The sequence below is a fragment of the Heterocephalus glaber genome, unplaced genomic scaffold (assembly GCF_053883595.1).
Source record: "Heterocephalus glaber isolate CG9 unplaced genomic scaffold, H.glaber_assembly_v1.0 deba00001429, whole genome shotgun sequence".
Taxonomy (NCBI): domain Eukaryota; kingdom Metazoa; phylum Chordata; class Mammalia; order Rodentia; family Bathyergidae; genus Heterocephalus; species Heterocephalus glaber.
Genome location: NW_028258294.1, coordinates 10,359,229 through 10,377,413, shown reverse-complemented (window position 1 = coordinate 10,377,413; position 18,185 = coordinate 10,359,229). Strand labels below are relative to the sequence as shown.

Genomic DNA, 18,185 nt, shown 5'->3' with positions numbered 1-18,185 from the left:
TTTTCTTAAAAGTACAATTTTTGAATTATGATTTTCTTTGTCTTTTCCTAATTTCTACCTATCTTTCTCTCTTCTTTCTGATCTCACCAGCCCCAGTGCCACATATAGAAAGGCTGATTTGAAGCTGGGAGATAATATTTTAATAATTGGCATACTCACTTTAAAATTACTAGAAACAATACTGAGTTTGTAATAGTCACATAGTGCAGCCTTTTCTAAAATTCTCTTTTGAGCAACCTACAGTCTCCTTTATTTATTCTTTATGGAATCTGAATTCTTATACTAACAGTGTAAGCCCAGTAACTAAATGTCCCCAACAATTCCCAGCAGGTCTACTTATAACATTCCATTACACACCCAGTAATTCTACCATCCTGTCAACTGATATCTGAGTGCCTAGTATATGCCACCTGTTAGTCTAGTCTCTGGATTCTTAGTTATGAGACTAGAGTGATCTAAAATTGAGATTCCTCTAAGTGTAAGAGTTTTGTTTTGTTTTGGTTTTTTGTTTTTTTGAGACATGATCCCTCTATGTAGCACAGGCTGGCCTCAAATTCACTAGGATCCTCCTGCTTCAGTCTACTGAGTGCTGGGATTACAAGCATGCACCATCATCTACAGCCACAATGAAGGAAAGGGTTAAATGAAAAAGAATTGAATTGAAGATGTTACTTTACACGTTGAAGTGTTGGCCCGCTTCCAACATTATTCATGAATCTGTTCCTCCATATAGCCTCTTTTTTTTCTACTATTGTTTCTGTAAACAGTTTTTTTAAAATGATATTTGTGCTATATATCAGACCTGGCTTTTAGTTATGACAGCCTCTCCTCACTTTAGTCATTTCTTTTTTTATTATTCATTAAGTTTATTGGTACATTTTAGGTATACAATACAAGGGCATTCATCATTGGGAATTTGTACCTTTACATGATATATCTTGGTTCTTATTTTTTCCTCATTCTCCTGCCCTCCCTTCAACCCCTCCATCCCTCCATATTTACAAAGACTTTGTTTCCATTTTTTCCTTTTCTCATATTTTTTCCTTTTCCTTCTTTCCTTTCTCTACCCCTCCCCCTTCCTCTTTGCCCCTTTTCTTCCTGTTTCCTGTTATCTATTATACCTTTTAGTTTTTATTTGCACTTTCAGTTTCTCACACTAGAGAAACTACTCGGTATTTCACATGTGTGTCCTATTTATTTCATGTAAGAGTATGGTCTCAATGTGCATCCATTTAGCTATAAATGTCTCTAGTTTCTCATTCTTTATGGCTGAGTAGTACTCTATTTTATTAAGAAATAAAACCCACATCTTCTTTATCTAGTCTCCAGTTGATGGGCAATTGGGCTGCTTCCAAGTTTTAGCTATTACAAACTATGCCGCTATAAACATGGGTGAGCACATATCGCTGTTGTATGATTCTTTCAATTCTTTGGGGAAGATACCCAGCAGGAAAATAGCTGGGTCAAATGGGACCTCTAATGCTAGTTTTTTGAGGTTTCTCCATATTGATTTCCACAGAGGTTGCACCAATCAGCACTCCCACCAACAATGGAGAAAGCTTGTTTTCTTTCCGCAACCCTGCCAGTATTTGTTATTGGTTGATTTCTTGATAGCAGCCATTCTTTATGGAGTGAGGTAGAATCTCAATGTTGTTTTCATCTGCATCTGTTGAATGACCAGTGATGTTGAACATTTTTTCATGTTTATTTGCTGTTTTTCTTCTTTGTCTGAAAAATGTCTGTTCATTTCAGATGCTCATCTTTGAATTGGGTCTTTAAATTTGGGGGAGGATCTGATTTTTTAAAGTTTTTTATATATTCTAGATAGTAGACCTTTGTCTGAGGAAGAGCTGGTAAAAAATTTTTCCACATTGTGGGTTATCTCTTCATGTTGTTGGTAGTTTCTTTTGCAGTGCAGAAGCTTTTTAATAATATGATTTCCCAGTTGTTGATTCTTTGTGCTAGTTCCCATGCTACTGAGGATTTGTTCATAAAGTCTTTTCCTATGCCAATGTCCTCAAGAGTTCTAACTAACCTACGTTCTGGCAAGTTTAGTGTTTCTGTTTTAATATTTAGATCTTTGATCACTTTGATTTTAGTTTAGTGCATGGTGAAAGATATGGGTCTAGTTTTAATCTTTGGCAGGTTGAAATCCAGTTTTTCCAGTGCCATTTATTAAAGAGGCTATCATTCCTCCAGTGAGGGTGTTTGGCTCCTTTGTCAAAGATGAGGTGGCTGAGTATGTCTGAAGTTGTTTCTGCATCTTCTAATCAATTCTACTGATCCTTGGGCCTGTTTTTTTTTTGCCAGTACCATGCTGTTTTTATCACAGTGGCTTTGTAATATAGTTTCAAGTTGGGGATTGTGATACCCCTTGTCATGTCTTTGTTGCCTAGAATTGCTTTTGCTACTCTTGATCTGTTCTGGGTCCAAATGAATTTTTGGATTGTTTTCTATAGTTCTGTGAAATATACTGTCGGAATTTCAATTGGGACTGCATTGAATCTATATAGCAATGTTGGAAGTATGGCCATTTTCACTATATTGATTCTTCCTACCCAGGAGCAAGGGATGTCTTTCCATTTTCTTATATCCTCTTCAGTCTCTTTTTTCAGAGTGCCTCAGTTTTCAAGGTAGAAGTCTTTTACTTCCTTCATTAGATTGTTTCCTCGATATTTTTTTTTTTTTGGATGCTATTGTGAAAGGAATTGTTTCCCCAATTTCTCTCTCATTTAATCTATTATTTGTGTACAAGAATGATATTGATTTTTAAGTGTTGACCTTCTATCCAGCTACTCTACTGAATCTGTCAATTAAGTCTAGAAGTCTTTTGACAGTTTTGGGGGTCTTCTATGTAGAGTATTATGTCATCATGAAATAATGACAGTTTAACTTCTTTCTTTCCTATCTTTATTCCTTTTATTTCTTTCTCTTGTCTAATTGCTCTGGCTAATGTTTCCAAAACTATATTGAACAGGAGTGGTGATGGTGGACATCCTTGTCATGTTCCTGATGTTAGCGTGAAAGATTTCAGTTTTTGACCATTTAGTATGATGTTAGCTGTTGGTTTTTCATAGACAGGCTTTATAGGGTTGAGATAAAGACCATCTATTCCAATTTTCTGAAGGGGTTTTATCATGAATGTCTGTTGGATTTTGTTGAATGCTTTTTCTGCATCTATTGAGATGATCAAATGGTTTTTGTCCATGGTTCTATTAATATAGTGTATTACATTTATTGATATACGTATGTTGAATGATGCTTGCATTCTTGGAATGAATCTGACTTGGTCGGGGTGTATGATCTTCTTGTTGATCCTCTGCATTCTGTTTTCAAGTATCTTATTGAGGATTTTTGCATTTATGTTCATTAGTGAGATTGGCCTATAGTTCTCTTTTTCGGTTGGATCTTTCTCTGTTTTGGAATCAAAATAATGCTGCTTCCAGGAATGAATTTGGAAGTATTGCTTCCCTTTCAATTTCAATGAAGAGTTTAAAGAGTAGTTCAAAACATCTTCTTTAAATGTCATGTAGAATTCAGAAGTGAAGCCATCAGGACCTGGGCTTTTCTTTGTTGGTAAATTTTTAATTACATTTTCAATTTCACTGATTGTAATTGGGGTGTTTAGACTTTTTGTATCTTCTTTGTTCAACTTTGGTAATTCATATGTATCTAGGAATCTGTTCATTTCTTCTATGTTTTCCATTTTATTGGAGTACAGGTTTTCAAAGTAGTATTGATGATCCTCTAGAATTTTGCTGTATCTGTTGTGACTTCACCCTTTTATTTCCTAAATGCATGGATTTGAGCCTTTTCTTTCCTTTTTTGATAAGATTAGCTAAGGGTTTGTCAATTTTATTTATTCTTTCAAAGAACCACTCTTCAATTTATTGATTTTTTGTATCATTCTCTTATTCTCCATTTTATTGATTTCTGCTCTTATCTTTATAATTTCCTCCTTTGTATCAACTTTGGGTTTGTCTTGCTCTTCTTTTTGTAGGAGCTTGAGGTTCAGCATTATGTTATTTATTTGGGCTTACTCTGTTTTCCTAGTATGGGCATTCAGTGCTATAAATTTCCCTTGTGAGACTGCTTTCATTGTGTCCCTTAGATTCCTGTATGTTGTACTGGCATTATCATTTAATTATAGAAACTGTCTAATTTCTTCTTTAATTTCCTCTGTGATCCATTGGTTGTTCAGGAGAATGTTATTCAATTTCCATGTGTTTGTGAGATTCTTGGGGCTATTGATCTCCAATTTCATTGCATTATGGTCTGACTATATACAGGGGATATCTTCAATTGCTTTGGATTTACTTAAATATGTTCTATGAGCTAGCATGTGGTCTATTTTGGAGAATGACCTGTGTATAGCTGAAAAGAATGTGTATTCTGATTTTGTGGGGTGGAAGACTCAGTGGACATCTATTAAGTTCCTTTGTTTTAAAGTTTGTTTAGGTTCTAGTATTTCATTGTTGATTTTTTTGTCTAGATGACCTGTCTATTTGTGACAATGGAGTATTGAGGTACCCCATGACAATTATATTAGTGCTTATTTGGTTTTTCATGTCCATTAATATTTGTTTTATATAGTTGGGTGCACTCGTATTTGGTGCATATATATTTATGATTGTCATCTCTTCCTCTTGGATTGTTTCCCTTTACAAGGATGTAGTAATGACCTTCTTTGTCTCTCTTAATTAGTTTTGGTTTGAAATCTACTTTGTCTACAAATAAGATAGCTACCCCTGCTGTTTTCCAGGTTCCAGTCACATGGAGAATGTTTTCCCCCTTTTACTTTTAGTCTATGAATTTCTTTTTTAATTAAGTGTGTTTCTTGTATACAACATATTGTTGGAGTTTGCTTCCTAATCCATTCTGCCAGTCTATTCCTTTTGATTGGTGATTTGAGGCCATTAACATTGACTGGTATATATTGACTTATCTTTGTCAGGATTTTTTCCTGTTGTTGGCTCTTTTATTTTTTATTTTTACCCCCTTTTCATTTAATTTCTTGCCTTGCCTGACGATTTCACTCTGTTGGACCTCATGGAGTTGTGACCTTCATTGTCTATTTCTAGTATATTGTTTAGAATTGTTTGGAATTCTGCTTTAGTATTCATGAAGTTTCGTAGGTGTTCTTTGTCATGGAAGTATCTTATTTCCCCATCAACTTTGAAAGATAAGTTTGCAGGATACCTCAGTCTACATTGGAGGTTGTTTTCTTTAAGGACTTGAAATACTTCACTCCAGGCTCTCCTTGACTTGAGGGTTTGTGTTGAAAAGTCTGCTGTGATTCTGATGGGCTTTCCTTTATATGTGATTTGTTTCTTTCCTCTAACTGCTTGTAGAAGTTTGTTCTTCTGTTGGGTTTCTGGGATTTTGACTATTACATGCCTAGGTGTAGATTTTTTTGATCATGGTTAGTTGTAGTCCTATGAGCCTCACTTAGGTGTATGTAAAATTCTTTTGCTCTGCTTGAGAAGTTTTCTGCCATTACTTTTGTGAACAATTTTTTAAAAATGTCATTTGTACTTTTCCCTGCTTTTTTGTGGACTTCTATCAGTTTTATATATTCTTCTTTACATCATCTAGCAGCTGTTGGATTGATTTCTCATGGTCCCTTACTATTTTCAAGAAATCTCTCTTTTCATGGTCACTAACCACAATCCTGTCTTCTACAACTGATATTCTGTCTTCACATTGGCCCATTCTGCTGCAAATACTTTCAATGGAGTTTTTAATCTCTTGGATATCTGAATCTGTTTCATGGATTCCATTTCTTTCCTATGTTGGGTGTTCATGGTTTCCATTTCTTTTCTATTCTAGGCATTTATGGTTTCCATCATGGTCCTGAAGTCATTTATTTTTTTATCTGTTTCTGTTCTAGAGTCTCTAATTATGTCTTTCATTCTGCTCACCATCTCTGTAGTTATCTGGGAAATTATTTCTGTTTTGAATTTTTCTGGACTCTGGTTCATCTGTTTTGTTACTTCCTGTGCCCTCAGTTCAGGGTGTCCAGGTGGTTCATTATCAGATTTTCCACCTCGTTGCCCCCAGAGTTTGCCTTTGGTGAGCTGAGAGACTGGGTTTTAACCTTGTTTAGTTGTCTTCATATTTTTATTTTTGTTGTTGATGCTGTTTTTGGTTTAATTCCTGGGTTGATACTTCAATATTGCTTGTTGTGAGTATCTTTATTGCTTGTATTTGGAACCCTTGTGGAATGATTACTTCTCAGAGGTATCTTCCAGGTATAGCTGGTCTTTAGGTTTTGAATCTCTAATGACTCTTAGGCAATCTTTTTTTCAGTATACCTGGAAGGACAACTGATTAGATCAATTATGACACCTTAGCCCAAGTGATACAATCAGCATCAACAGTAGCATCAAACACAGCTTAGAAAAGGACAATTTGTGGTAGCTATTAATCTGTCACCTTTACATGTGTGAACTAGATCAAAATCAAGAACCAGCCCAAAATATATTTTTAGTAAATAAACCTTTCAATATAGCAAATTTACCCTTCAAGATGAGGACTTAGAAGGAGTTGGGGAGGGAGGAATAGAGATATATAAGGAGAAGGAAAGGTTAGAAATGAGGCTAGAGGACACAGGAAGATCACACAGACTTTGGGAAACTGTTGAAGACAAGAGGAAAAGACTGAGTGAAGAAACAAAGACAAGAACAGCAATAGGGAAGCTAGAAACTATTCACTTTCCTATAAAAATAATGACAATCAAGAGAAGGAAAGAGAGAGAAAAAAAATTCAAAATAGGACAGGAACAGGAAAATAAAAGGGAGAGAAATGAAGAACAAGAAGGGAGAGAGAGAGACAAAAAAGGAGCCTCCTTTGAGGTATATCTCTGCTGTCATAGTAAACAATGTGGGCAGCACTGTGCAGATCTAAGTCAGTTAGTCTCAGCAAGCCAGCTGTATTCCACTGAGATTCAGGCTGATTTCTGGCTGCAAAGCCCAAGTTGAGCTCCCTGACCGCTTATAGGATTGAACTCTGCAAGTTTCTACCACATGTTGAAACCACCCTTTCCCCGAAGCAAGTCTGGGTTCTGCTGGGAAGTGCTGATCTCACCAACTTACCAACCACAATGATTTGGTGTGTCTTTATTGCAGATATTTTCTTCACTTTCCCAATGGGCTTCAAATTTCATCAAGGAGCCTCAGAGTGGCCCTCACTCTGTTGCTCACTTCTGCTCCATCTTCTGGGAGTCATAACAGTGGCCTTTATGGCCCAGGTACCTCTATGGTGTGGATCCAAATAGGGCCCACTTGGCAGTCCGGGGTCACATATGGCAGTCCAGGGGTGGCTGTCCCTCCACGCAATGGTATCGGGGCAATGGGGGTGGTCCTGGGCCTCCACACGACAGTGCTGGGGCAACTGAGCTCCATATGGCCTCTTATCATTCACATTCATCATTTCATTGATCCCCAAAACAGCTCTGGAAAAAATAGAGAGAAATCAATATACCCATACCAACAAGGTAAAAGAGCAAAGCTCACACAGGTTGTAAGCTTATACAATGTGATCAAAAAATACAATGACTGTTTACATTTTTAAAGTTTATTACAGTGAGAGACACATTGCCATTAATCCTCCTCAAAATAGCCCCTCACTTCACACACATTTATGCCATTATTTCTGTCACTTGTTGAAGCAGTTCTGGAAGTTTTCTTTGGTGTCTTTTGTTTCCCTGTCATGGCTGCCTGAATGTCCTAAATCAATTCAAAATGGTTACCTTCCACGGTCATTTTGAATTTGGAGATGACCAGATGTTGCATGGTGGATGAGGACACCCCATAATGTTTTTACAAGCCTGCTTTTCCACTGCATGAAATTTGGCAGCTCCATTTACCATATTTTTTTATTATACTTTGTAAGGTCATTCACAAAAGGAGGACTTCTAGAACTGCTTTAGAAAATGGCAAAAATGATGGGAAAGATATGTTTAAAGTGAAGCAAAATATTTTAAGAAAGATTAATAGCACTGTTTCCTTCACTGTAATTTTTAAAATTTAAATATTTGCCATATATTTTGATCATTCCTTGTACATACAGCTTGAAATCTAACTGAGCTAGTACTTAAACCCAAATCTTCCCATTCAAAATCCAGGGTTCTCTTTATTACACCATAATGTCTTTGTATGAATTAGCTTATTTGCTGCTAGCAATCCTTCTGGAGAAAAATTTTAAAACCTATTTCATACTCTTGCTACACAGGCAAACAGATCTCCTGTAGCCTCATATCATTACCTCCAACTACTTGAATGAATAGAGATAGCACCTCATCCTGCTGGGGCATCCATACTGGGGCAGCCTGACAAGTCAAAGGGCAAACTAAGGACAATGGAGAGCCTCACTAGTGTTCATGGCTCTTTTACCAAGAACATCTGAGAACTACCAGAGAAGTTGGTTTGGAACACACAAGTATCTTTCTATCCAAACGACATTTCTCCACCAACAGAAACATCATAAAATATACTCTTAATCTAATCTGCGGCCCATCTCAGATGACCAAGTGCCATAACTTCTGAGGTGTACTGAACTCTGTAGTCACTGCTTCAGATGTGCAGTGCCCATCCTGGACCTGCTTTCCTGAGCCTACATCTCTGGCCCAAATGCCTACCTCAACTTCACAGGCTCTTCAAGTAAATACTATAGCAGTAAATTCCCATTTCTTTAAAGTTAGAGATTTTGTTGGTTGCCCTGCATTTGGTTCTCATTACACACTCATCAACACAACAATAGTTGCCCCTAATGCTTAGAGCAACTGTTTGCTAACCATTATATGTTCTGGTTGGCAGACAAAAGAGAAAAAAGATGAGTCCTCCATTCCTTTTCCTTTCACTATGCCATCCTTCAAACATGCATGGCACATCATAACTGTATATCTAATAAAGAGAAGAATGGATCACCTGAATGAAGAGAACTACAGTCAGGAAAGCTGGATCAGACCTTCACTTCTATTAATGAAAACAAACATTTATAGTGTTCCATTATACAATGAGGACACTGAGTTTGTTAGTAAGGATACAAAAGATATAATACATTTTTGATGTACATGAATTATTTCTTTACCTTTCATCCCCAAATTGCAGTCAAACAGATCAATGAAAACAAGAAACCCTCCTAGAGAAATAGGGCCTTTCATTTCAGAAATTTCAAAGATCCTTTGCAAGAAATAATTGGACCCAACCCCATTCCACAATCAATAGGTGGAAAATGCAACATTGGCCATAAATGTCTCTACCTCTACCTCTTCCAGTCCAACCTACCACAATCACTTGATTAAGTAACCATTTTGCTTTACTCATTTAATTCTTTAGTCTTTAGAGAGCTCGCCAGATGTGTCTTTTATGAGAAAGCATCTATGTGGCTACAGGATGGCCTTTTCCCTTGGTAACTTTCCAAGGAGTATAGGATGATCTTGGAACAAATTAGTAGATGTAATCATAGGAGATAAGTAGCTTTAGGTTTAGATTTAAATCAAACTGAGTGAGTTTTCTCAGAATATTTATGACTTTCTGCACTTTAAAGGCAAGAAGATAAAATCCTATGTTCTCCATGAAACTTGTGGGTCTCAAGATTGTCATCCTAGGTCTGGCACCACCTTAGTCCTTATGGAGCGTCAACAAGGCTGGTTTTTTGCAGTAGACTTAATCTGTTTTTCTCTATAAACTTTCAGGATAGTTTTACATCTGGGGATAAATATACTTTCCCCTCAACAGTTTGAGCTGATCTTGATCCTATAAATGTGGAGAAATTGGACCTCCATGTATTGCTGGTGGGAAACTTTGGAAAACCATTTGGCCACCCCTTAAAATGCTAAGCATAGGAGTTTTACTGCTAGGCATCTACCCAAGAGAAAAGTTTCACAAAGAAATGTGTACACAAGTGTTCACAGAAGCATTATTCCCAAAAGCCAAAAAATAGAAGCAACTCAAATAAATGATCATGAGTAGATGGACACCTTTTAAAAATATGTATGATATATCCATACAATGAAATATTATTCAGCAATGAAAAGTAGTACAGTACTGACACATGTTACAAAAAGGTTGAACCATAAAAGCATGCTAAGTGAAAGAAGACACTCCATACAATAAATGGTTATGAAAGACTACATCATGTATGATTCCGTTTATACAGACTGCCCAGAATAGTCAAAACCATGAAGTTAGAAAGTAGATTAGTGATTGCCAGAGGCTGAGGTAGAGGAAAAAATGGAGATTGACTGCTAATGAGTATAAGGTTTTGGAGGGGTTGATGAAAATATTCCAAAATCACTGGTGGTAGATGCACAGTATCATGAATATACTAAGAATCACTGAATTGCATACTTTATTTTCACATACAAGTAGATATTAATAAAGAAAATATTTAAGAGTTCCAGGTGGATGGGGGGATGCTGAGCTGCTTGTGTGGATTCTCCTGGCCCAGTCAACACTGGGGCGGAGGAGTCAGGCACCCAGGCCTGCATCCATCGCTGAGCCCTCCTCACCCCACACCATCAGGCCTTGACTTTTTTTTCCCCATTTACTTTATTGGTACATTTTAGGTATAAAATACAGTTACATTCATCATTGGGATCTTGTACCATTACATGAGTATCTTGGTTCTTATTTTTTTTCCTCTTCCCTTGCCCTCCCTTCACCCCCTCCACCCTTCCCTATTTGCAAAGACCTTGTTTCCATTTTTTTCCTCTTCTCATATTTTTTCCTCTCCCTTTTTTCCCTTCCCCTACCCCTCCCAATTCCCCTTCTCTTTTAGACCTTTTCTTCCTGTTACACAATATCAGTTATACATTTTTTAAATTACAATATTAAGATCTAGGAGACATTACCACAGATTTTACAGAATTTAAAAGGATATAGAAAGCATATTACAAAAATCTTTTTTGAAATAAATTTGACAACTTCTAAGAAGTACCTTGGAAAACAAATTAATGAAACTAACTCTGGAGGAAATATAAAATTTGAATAGCACCCATTAAAGAAAGTATATTCCTAGCTTGAAAACCTACCTATATGACAACAGCAGGCTCATATACATTTTAACTGATAAATTATATCAAACATTTAAAGCAGAAAAAAGAAGGAACACTTCTCCCCTCATTTTAGGAACTCAACATTGTACTAATCCTAAAACTGGATAAAGATAATAGAAGAAAAAAGTATGAACATAGATAGAAATTTTTTAGCAAAACAAACTATTAGAAGTCAGATCTGGCAGGATGTAGAAAGTGGTCTTATTATAGGGATGGCAGTATTGGTTCAACATTGGAAGATCCACCACCATAAGTCATCATTTTAACAGAGGAAAGGAAAAAGCCATAGGATCCTGTCACTAGTTGGAGAAAAAGTATTGGATTAAATTCTAGAGCTCTTCATGGTAAAAGCTATCAGGAGAGTAGAAGTAGAACAGAAACTTCTCAACAGATTAAAGACATGTACTCCATACTTCCAGCAAGACCGCCTTATATGACTGGAAAAGATACAATGCTTTCTCCTTAAGGTGGGAAACAAGGGCAGATATGCTTACTCTTTATCTGTCCATTAAACTTTGAAACCTAGGCCCCACCAAAATAGTCTGGCAATAAAATGACACAACTAGGATAGGATTGGCATGGCAGAAGCAAAATCTTTATATGTAGATGAAATGATCATCTACAGAGAAAATACTAAGAAATCTCTAGGAGCCACTAGAACTTGTACTTGAATTTAGCAGGATTAGAAAACACAAGGTATATATAAAAATTCAGGTCTGTGTATACTTGCTACAAATGAAGAATTGGATATTGAAATTTAAAAGTTATATAGGAGTAAAAAGGACCTAGAAAAGTTAGAAACAAAAACAAAAACAGTGTTGGAAGATATTTAGTACCTAATTTTAAGACTTCTTCTAAAGCTATAGTAATCAAGGCAGTGTTGGTGTAAGGAAAGACATATAGATCCCTGGAATAAAACAGAGAATCTAGAAATAGAACCACACATATATGGTCCACTGGGTTTTGAAAGATTATTTAACATTAACATTTTATAGAATATAAACTCAATTCAAGAGCCAAGAAAGAGATAGTGTTTGCAGCAAATGGCACTAGAACACCTGGTATCTGTATATAAAAAATTAACCTCAGCCCATTTTTTCCATACCTGAAAATAACTTGAAGGGATCTATGAACCTAAATAAGAAAGCCTAAAAGTATGAAACTTTAAGAAGAAATTATAAGGGAAAATATTTATGAATTCAGGGTAGGCAAGAACTACCTAGGATACAAAAGACATGATGTATAAAAGAAAAAAATTGATAAATAAGATTCCATCAAAATTTAGAACTTTAAATGACATCATTAAAATGAAAAGTGTCCTTAAACAGACCATATTTACAATGCATATAACCTAGGACCAGAATATATAAAGAACTCTTAGAGCTCATTAATAGACAACTCAATTAAAATGTAGATGTAAGAAGATGATAAATAGCCAGTATAGCACAAGGAATGGTGTGCAACTCTAGAATCAGAAAAATACTAATCAGTACAATAATAAGATTGAATTATACGCTCATTAGGGAGATGAAGTTAAAAGTTTTAAAAGCCTTGTCATGACTTTTTCTTTTTGTTGGATTCTCCCCCTTTGCATTTAATTTGTCATGCCCAGTGGATTCATTCTGCTGGGTTTCCTAGGGTTGTGATCCTCATTGTCTTTTCCTAGGGTATTGTCTAAAATGTTTTGGAGTGCCGGTTTGGTATTCATGAAGTTCCTGAGGTGCTCTTTATCATGAAAGTATCTTATTTCTCCATCCATTTTGAAAGATAGTTTTTCAGGGTACATCCATCTGGGTTGGAGGCTGTTTTCCTTTAGGGCTTGAAATACATCACTCCAAGCTCTTCTTGCCTTGAGGGTTTGCATTGAGAAGTCTGCTGTGATTCTGAGGCTTTCCTTTGTATGTGATTTGTTTCTTTTCTCTCACTGCTTGTAGAATTTTGTTCTTCTGTTGGATTTGTGGAATCCTAACTATTATATGCCCATGTGTAGATTTTTTTTGATTAAAGTTAGCTGGAGTCCTATATGCCTCACTTATCTGTATGTCGAGTTATTTTCCCCTCCTTGGGAAGTTTTCTGCCATCACTTTTGTGAACAGTTTTTTTATGTCATCTGCACTCTCTCCTGTTTCTTCTTTGACTCCAATCAGTCTTATGTTATTCTTCTTTGCATGGTCTAGCAGCTGCTGGATTGATTTCTCGTGTTCCCTTATAATTTTAAAGCAATTTTTCTTTTCCTGGTCACCAATTGCAATCTTATCTTCTATAAGTGAAATTCTATCCTCACATTGGTTCATTCTGCTGCACAGGCTTTCCATGGAGTTTTTAATCTCTTGGAAATCTGTTTGTATCTGTTTTATGGATTCCATTTGTTTCCTATGTTGGGATTCCATCATGTTCCTCAGCTCCTCTATTTTTTTATCTGTGTCCTCTCTAGATTTATTAATCATGTCTTGCACCATGAGCAAAATCTTTGCTGTTACCTGAGTAATTATTTCTGATTTCATTTTTCCCAGATCCTCTTTTGTTGCCAGTTCAGAGAGTCCAGGTGGTTGAGCATCAGATTGTTCCATCTGGTTTCCCTTTGGGGTTGCTGTAAGTGATCTGGAAGTCTGTTTTTGAGGCTTCTTTATGTGTTTTCTCATTTCCACGGGGTGGGGGGGGGTGTTTCTGGCACCCATGTGGCTCACCTTCTCTGCCGTAGGAGCTTGGGATGGTGGTGGGGGAGCTTCCTTCCAGGTGCTGGGACCAGCTGAGCTTCTCTGCCCTAGGAGCCTGAGATGGAGGCGGGGGTGCTTCCTTCCGGGTGCTGGGACTGGCTGAGTTTCTCTGCCCTAGGAGCCTGGGATGGAGGCGGGGAGCTTCCTTCTGGGTGCTGGGACTGGCTGGGTTTCTCTACCCTAGGAGCCTGGGATGGAGGCGGGGAGCTTCCTTCTGGGTGCTGGGACCAGCTGAGCTTCTCTGCCCTAGGAGCCAGGCCTTGACTTTTTGGCTGGGACAGTCATGGCTTCCCAGCTGAATTCCTCTGCAAAGAAGAAAGAGGATAAGTGAAAGAACATCCAGGTGGTGCTGAGATGCAGACCATTTAATTTGGCCGAGTGGAAAGCCAACACCCACTCAGTAGTAGAATGTGATCAAACATGGAAAGAAGTTAGTGTAGGAACTGGAGGCCTGATAAGAGCTCAAGGAAAACATATACTTTTGATATGTTTTTTGGAGCATCCACCAAACAAATTGATGTTTACCAAAGTGTTGTTTGTTCAATTCTGGATGAAGTTATTATGGGCTACAATTGTACTATCTTTGCATATGGCCAAACTGGCACTGGAAAAACCTTTAAAATGGAAGGTGAAAGGTCATCTATGAAGCATATACCTGGGAGGAGGATCCTTTGGCTGGTATAATTCCACTTACACTTCATCAAATTTTTGAGAAGCTTACTGATAATAGTACTGAATTTTCAGTCAAAGTGTCTCTGTTGGAAATCTATAATGAAGAACTTTTTGATCTTCTTAATCCCTCTTCTGATGTTTCTGAGAGATTACAGATGTTTGATGATCCCCATAACAAGAGAGGAGTGATAATCAAAGGTTTAGAAGAAATTACAGTACACAACAAGGATGAAGTCTATCAAATTTTGGAGAAGGGAGCAGCAAAAAGGACAACTGCAGCAACTTTGATGAATGCATACTCCAGTTGTTCCCACTCAGTTTTTTCTGTTACAATACACATGAAAGAAACTACAATTGATGGAGAAGAACTTGTTAAAACTGGAAAGTTGAACTTGGTTGATCTTGCAGGAAGTGAAAACATTGGTCATTCTGGAGCTGTTGACAAGAGAGCTCGGGAAGCAGGAAATATCAGTCAATCCCTCTTGACTTTGGAAAGGGTGATTACTGCTCTTGTAGAAAAAACACCTCATGTACCTTACCGAGAATCTAAATTAACTAGAATCCTCCAAGATTCTCTCAGGGGCTGCACAAGAACATCTATAATTGCAACAATTTCTCCTGCATCTCTCAATCTTGAGGAAACTTTGAGTATACTGGAATATGCTCATAGAGCAAAGAACATATTGAATAAACCTGAAGTTAATCAGAAACTCACCAAGAAAGCTCTTATTAAGGAATATACAGATGAGATAGAGCACCTGAAATGAGATCTTGCTGCAGCCCGAGAGAAAAATGGAGTGAACATTTCTGAAGAAAATTTTAGAACCATGAGTGGAAAATTAACTGCTCAAGAATAGCAGATTGTGGAATTCATTGAAAAAATTGGTGCTCTTGAGGAGGAACTAAGTAGGGTTACAGAATTGTTTATGGATAATAAAAATGAACTTAACCAGTATAAATCTGACCTGCAAAATAAGACACAAGAACTTGAAACTACTCAAAAACATGTGCAAGAAACTAAATTGCAACTTATTAAAGAAGAATACATCTCATCAGCTTTGGAAAACAATAAGGAGAAGCTTCATGGTGCTTCCAGCAAGTTGCTTGACACAATTAAAGAAACTACAGAAGATGTATCTGGCCTCCATTCCAAACTGGATTGTGAGAAGGCAGTTGAGCAACACAATGAAGAAGCTCAGGATATTTTTGGCAAAAAACTAAAGAGTCTGTTTAATAATATGGAAGAATTAATTAAGGATGGAGTTCAAAACAAAAGGCAATGCTAGAAGTTCACAAGACCTTGTTTGGTGATCTGATGTCTTCCAGTGTGTCTGCAATAGACTCCTTTACTACAACAGCACTTGGATCTCTCACATCTATTTCGGAAAATGTGTCAACTCATGTTTCTCGAATTTCTAATATGATACTAGAAGAACAATCATTAGCAGCAGAAAGTAAAACTGTACTGCAGAAATTGATTAATGAACTTACAACAGACCTTCTACATTCACTGTGAACAGTTTTGTCCCTTACTGTGGTGTCTATATTGAAAATCAATAGTCAACTCAAACATATTTTCAAGACTTCACTGACAAAGGCTGGAAAGATAGAAGATCAGAAAAAAGAAATGGACGGCTTTCTCAGTATAATGTGTAACAGACTACATGAACTACAAGAGAGTACAGTTTCCTCCTTGGTCGAACCACAGAAGCTGTGTGAAACCTTAAGTGAAGAAGTGAAAACAATAAAGCAAACCCATTCACAGGAACTCTGCCAGTTCATAAATCTTTGGGCAGATAGATTCTGTACTCTGGAAGAAAAGTGTGAAAACATCTGGAAACCACTCAGTAGTGTTCAAGAAAATACAAAGCAGAAATCTAAGGGTATAATCAGCACAGCAACTTTTCACAGTAAAAAATTTTGTACTGATTTTGATGGCTTGTCACAAGAACTCAGGCATTTTAACCAAGAAGGTACAAAATTGGTTGAAGAGTCTGTGAAACAGTGTGATACACTCAACTCCAACCTGGAAAAAATATCTCAAGAAACTGAACAAAGATGTGAGTCTCTGAACATGAGTACAGTTTGTTTTTCTTAACAGTGAATATCATCCTTAAATAAAAAGGAAGAGGAACTTCAGAGCTTATTGGAGGGCATAAACAAATGTTGAGAGGCTTCAAAGTCAGAGATCACTGAAAAATTAAATGGACATAAAGCAGAAAATGAGAACCAGCTTGATATTTTTCTTAGCCAGATAAGAACTGATGAAGAAAATTTGTTAGCACGAAGTTTAGAACTTAATGAAACTACAAAACTGGGTCTGAGTAAGCTTAATTGCTTTCTGCAGCAAGATCTCAAATTGGATATCGCAACAGGTACAACGCCACAGAGGAAACGTTATTTATACCCATCAACACTGGTGAGAACTGAACCACGAGAACAACTCCTTGATCAGTTGAAAAAGGAAAGACCTGAGCTGTTAATGATGCCAACCCATTCAGAAAACAATGACGAAGAGAAGAGTTAGGTCATGAATGAAGAAAAGTAAGTTCTCGAGCAGTACATTGAACCTCTAAGTCAAAATCCACCTGCAGATGCCAACGTGGAGTGTTCAAGTGGTGGGGCTCCATTTTTCCAGCATAAAAAATCACATGGAAAAGACAAAACAGAGGCATTAATCCAATGGAGAGGTCTAAAGTGGAAGAAACGACAGAGCAATCTGTTATGAAGAGCAGATTACCACTTCGAGCCTAGAGAAATCTTTGGTTAATTTGAGACTTACATGATTTTAAATAAAACCTGAAGCCTCAGAACTTGAGCCTTATGAACAGATTAAAAAGGAATAGAATATATCAAGGCAGCTAGTAAATGTAGTTAACTTTAATATCTACTCATGTTTTGGTCATCCTTGTAATTCCCTGTGTATTAAATTGGGCTTCATTTGGGGATCTGAATTGAGTAAATGTTTCTAGCTTTTCAAAAAAAAAAAAACAACAAACAAACAAAATAAAGAAAATATTTAAAAGCACTCTTATTTCTATGAAAAAATAAAACAAAATTTCATAACAAAATAATAGAGAATAGCAATAGTAAATACACTGTGTATCATAATCTTAGAAGAATGGCCCAAATATTACTCAGAGTACAAGTCATGGACAAAAAAACTCTTTCTTAGAAAGAAAAAACAGATAAAAGCACAAAACTTTCTCTTCAATGAATGAACTAAGAAAAAATAGTAGTATTAAAATATTTTTGAAAAAAACAGAATAGATTATTTGGGGAATAATTTGGACTTCTCCCTGCTTACTTTTTATCTATCTCTCTCTCTCTCTCTCTCTCTCTCTCTCTCTCTCTCTCTCTCTCTCTCTCTCTCTCGTTTCCTTGCTGTGCTATGTAATAAAGCTGCTATTTTAAAAAATGACATAAATAAATGCTGGACTAGAAGTCAGACCACAGTTCAAATTTCACTCTGCACATACATCCATAGGCAAGTCACACCATCATTCTGTATTGCTGTTCCCCCCACAAGACAGTAGGACATTAGCTCCTTTTGGGGGAGATTGTTTGTTCAGGGGCTGACTTAGGGAAATTCTATCTTTTTTCTATGTTCTCCTTTCTGCAGTTTAGACCCACTCTTCTCTCCTAAATAACAAGAGTAAAACTCATCCCATCTACCTGGAGATGATCTTCATAACCATTCACCTAGGGCTGATACTTCCTGGTCTCCATTCAAAGCT

General features: G+C 36.8%; 1 long non-coding RNA gene and 1 pseudogene across 1 annotated transcript in view; one reads left to right on the top strand and one right to left on the bottom strand.

The window, feature by feature from the left end:
- Positions 1 to 6,134: 6,134 nt before the first annotated feature.
- LOC110347638 (uncharacterized) overlaps positions 6,135 to 18,185 on the bottom strand; it is a 47,117-nt gene continuing 35,066 nt past the window's right edge. The window contains exons 2-4 of the long non-coding RNA XR_002392377.2: positions 18,124 to 18,183; positions 7,095 to 7,453; positions 6,135 to 6,314 (exon numbers count right to left, since the gene is read on the bottom strand). This is a non-coding gene — a long non-coding RNA (uncharacterized LOC110347638). The remainder of the gene's footprint in view (positions 6,315 to 7,094; positions 7,454 to 18,123; positions 18,184 to 18,185) is intronic.
- On the top strand, positions 14,060 to 17,300 carry LOC101707764 (kinesin-like protein KIF11 pseudogene; annotated as a pseudogene).